Raw genomic sequence first — 4468 nt, 5'->3', positions numbered from 1 at the left:
GACAAATGTGGGCATGAGTAGAAGGGAACCAGGGAGTTGAACAGGCATTGGGAAAGCAGGGGATTGGCTGGGCATGGGGAGAGGGAAATCCAGGAAATACACATGCACAGTGGTAGGGGTATGGGGTGTTACATGGGTTACAGGGCTGGGGAGGACAGGACTTCCTCTTTCCCTGCACAGCATCCGGGGCTGTCAGACATAGCCCCAGATTTCTCCCCTGGCTGTAGGAAGTTCTGCAAACTGCCCCACTCCCCATGCTTTCTGCACCCATCGCTCCTCAGCTGCAGGGGGAGAGATCTCTGTACAGGGAGCTGCTCCCCCATGTGCCCAACCTCCATGCATCCAGACCCCTTCAGACCCAGAGTATGAGCTCTGAGCTTCACCCCCCCACACACACCCAGAACCCCCACAACAAGCCCCACTCACCCCACACCAGGACCACCTCAACGACTCCCATCTTCTGCCCCTCCATGGCTCCTCTTCTGCCCCACTCTTCTGTCAGAGCAGTGCTCCAGGACTTCTCCCTGGGATCTCTCACCCAAGAAAGACACAATAAAAGTAACTTCTGACTCTCCCCCAGGTTTGAACTTTTAATCCATTCTGAGTCCTCCACAGTGCTCTGTCTGCAAAACGCTGACTCTCAGAGTTTACCTCCTGTCAACTGGCCCCTAATCTGGAGCCTCCCACTCTTCTCTCAGGGTTTTAAGTAATCTTTTACTCCCAAGGACATTCTGCACCAAAAAATTAAAAATTCTGTGCAAAAAATGTAAAATTTTTGTGCCAAAATTCTGCAAATTTTATATGTCAAATAAATATGGAGGCTGCAGCATGGCATTGGGGAGCACAGGCCACTGGCTGCACAGAGGTGGGAGATCACTGTACAGCTTCCCCCTGGGACACTGTAGTGGGGCAGACTGCCCCACTCCCTGTGAGAATGGGCTGTGGCAGGCCAGGGCGCCTGCGCAGACAGGGAGCCAATCAGAAAAGGGCTTATTGTGAGCCAATCAGGGCCCAGTTTAGAGACAGCCAATCAGGGCCAGGCTCAGACATATATAAAGGCTGCCCAGAGCAGGAGCAGGTAGTCTGTCCCAGGCCTTTGACAGGGGAAGGTCAGTCTCCAAGGGAGGAGACTAGTACCATGGACAGTGCAGTGCTGGCCAGGCTTAGGGAGGCTAGGGAGCTTGAACCCGTAGCCTGCCAGGCTGCAGGCTCTGAAGGGAAGGGCCTAGCGGGTGCAAGGGGCCGTAGGGGAAGTGGCCCAGGGAAACAGACAGTGGAAGGGGAGAGAAGGACAGCGAGGCTGATGCCAGAGGGTCCCTGGGCTGGGACCCAGAGTAGAGGGTGGGCCTGGGTCCCCCCCTTCACTCCTTGCAGTGGACCCAGCCATTGGCCGTAGGGAGCGGCCATATTGCTACACCCGATCCCTGACAAGAGGGATTGGACTCAAGGGTGGTTGGACATAGTGACTGAGGTGTGGGACTGCTGATCACCAACCCCTGGAAGGGGGCGTAGATGGACTAAGGGGCACTGCCGGAGGGCAGTGGCCTTGAAGAGGATGCTGCCGAGCACGCAGCTATGCGGGTCCGGAGACAGCAACGGAGGACAGAATAGTGGATGGGACACCACCAGGAGGAGGCGCTCCACTGGAACGAGCTAATTCCCAGAGTCACCAGCAGGAGGTGCCGCAGGGGTGAGTCCTGACCCGTTACAGACACGGACTCAGCGGTGAGGCTGCACCCAACCCTGACACAGCGCAAGGACTGGGCCTGCCCCAGAAAATGTCCCAGGGTCCTGTGTCAGGTGCACCAGATGTGGGCAGGCAGGCTCAGCAAGGCAGGATCCAAGTGTGGAGGGGCTTAATGTGGGGGGATCCAGGTGTGGGTTGAGAGGGTTCTGTGTGGAGCAATCTGGGTGCAGGCGGCTCAGTGAGGGATCTGGGTGCCAGGGGATCTGGATGCACAGGAGCTTGTTGGAGGGTTGTGGGTGCAACTGTAATGGGACTCTGCAGGGGGGTCCAGGTGAAGGTGGTGGGGGGAGGAGTCTGGGTGTGGGGGGAATAGAGTTTGGCAGGGGGGTCTGGGTGTGGGGAGTTCAGTGGGGTGGTCCAGGTGTGGGAGGGATAGAGCTCAGCAGGTGGTCTGGATGTGGGGAGCTCAGTGGGGGGTCCAGATGTTGGGGGAAGTGGGGCTTGTCAGGGGGGTTCTGGATGCTGAGGGGTTAGGCTCAGAGCTCATACTCTGGGTGTGAGGGGGTCTGGATGCACGCAGGGCCGGCTCCAGCATTTTGGCAACAGCTCTACCGCTGCCGCATCATTCGTCAGTGGCAATTCGGCGGCAGGTCCTTCCCTCTGAGAGGGACCCGCCGCCGAAGAGCTGGACGTGCCACCCTCTCCGTTGGCTACCCCAAGCACTTGCTTGCTGCGCTGGTGCCTGGAGCTGGCCCTGGATGCATGGGGGCTGGGTGGATGGGGCAGCAGCTCCCTGTACAGAGATCACTCCCCCTGCAGCTGAGGAGTGATGCAGGGGAAAAGGAAGTACCGTCCTCCTCAGCCCAGCCAGGACTAGCAGCTGAGCCCAGCACAGGGTAGGAGCCACCAGCCAGGTCTTCCCCAGTCCCATTCCCTGCACTACAGTGATTTACCTCTCTGCTGGCTGCCCTGGGCACCTGAAACATACTGCTGGGGAGAGTCATATGACCAATCTTGTGGCTTCCCTTTCCTTCCCCATCAGAAAGTCATTTTTCTGCAGGGAAGCAAAGAAATCTGTGTGGGACATAAGAACCGGGTCAGACCAAAGGTCCATCTAGCCCAGTATCTGTCTACCAACAGTGGCCAATGCCAGGTGCCCCGGAGGGAGTGAACCTAACAGGCAATGATCAAGTGATCTCTCTCCTGCCATCCATCTTCATCCTCTGACAAACAGAGGCTAGGGACACCATTCTTTACCCATCCTGGCTAATAGCCATTTATGGACTTAACCACCATGAATTTATCCAGTTCTCTTTTAAACACTGTTATAGTTCTAGCCTTCACAACATCCTCAGGTAAGGAGTTCCACAAGTTGACTGTGCGCTGCGTGAAGAAGAACTTCCTTTTATTTGTTTTAAATCTGCTGCCTATTAATTTCATTTGGTGACCCCTAGTTCTTGTATTATGGGAATAAGTAAATAACTTTTCCTTATCCACTTTCTCAACATCACTCATGATTTTATATACCTCTGTCATATCCCCCCTTAGTCTCCTCTTTTCCAAACTGAAGAGTCCTAGCCTCTTTAATCTTTCCTCATATGGGACCCTCTCCAAACCCCTAATCATTTTAGTTGCCCTTTTCTGAACCTTTTCTAGTGCAAGAATCTTTTTTGAGGTGAGGAGACCACATCTGTACACAGTATTCAAGATGTGGGCATATCATGGATTTATATAAGGGCAATAATATAGTCTCAGTCTTATTCTCTATCCCCTTTTTAATGATTCCTCACATCCTGTTTGCTTTTTTGACCGCCTCTGCACACTGCGTGGACATCTTCAGAGAACTATCCACGATGACTCCAAGATCTTTTTCCTGACTCGTTGTAGCTAAATTAGCCCCCATCATATTGTATGTATAGTTGGGGTTATTTTTTCCAATGTGCATTACTTTACATTTATCCACATTAAATTTCATTTGCCATTTTGTTGCCCAATCACTTAGTTTTGTGAGATCTTTTTGAAGTTCTTCACAATCTGCTTTGGTCTTAACTATCTTGAGTAGTTTAGTATCATCTGCAAACTTTGCCACCTCACTGTTTACCCCTTTCTCCAGATCATTTATGAATAAATTGAATAGGATTGGTCCTAGGACTGACCCTTGGGGAACACCACTAGTTACCCCTCTCCATTCTGAGAATTTACCATTAATTCCTACCCTTTGTTCCCTGTCTTTTAACCAGTTCTCAATCCATGAAAGGACCTTCCCTTTTATCCCATGACAGCTTAATTTACGTAAGAGCCTTTGGTGAGGGACCTTGTCAAAGGCTTTCTGGAAATCTAAGTACACTATGTCCACCGGATCCCCCTTGTCCACATGTTTGTTGACCCCTTCAAAGAACTCTAATAGATTAGTAAGACACGATTTCCCTTTACAGAAACCATGTTGACTATTGCTCAACAGTTTGTTTTTCTATGTGTCTGACAATTTTATTCTTAACTATTGTTTTGACTAATTTGCCCGGTACCGACGTTAGACTTACCGGTCTGTAATTGCCGGGATCACCTCTAGAGCCCTTTTTAAATATTGGCGTTACATTAGCTAACTTCCAGTCATTGGGTACCAAAGCCGATTTAAAGGACAGGTTACAAACCTTAGTTAATAGTTCCACAACTTCACATTTGAGTTCTTTCAGAACTCTTGGGTGAATGCCATTGGGTCCCGGTGACTTGTTAATGTTGAGTTTATCAATTAATTCCAAAACCTCCTCTAGTGACACTTTA

This window comes from Mauremys mutica, chromosome 7, assembly GCF_020497125.1.
Source record: "Mauremys mutica isolate MM-2020 ecotype Southern chromosome 7, ASM2049712v1, whole genome shotgun sequence".
NCBI classification, from domain to species: domain Eukaryota; kingdom Metazoa; phylum Chordata; order Testudines; family Geoemydidae; genus Mauremys; species Mauremys mutica.
Note: the sequence above shows the minus strand (reverse complement) of the source record.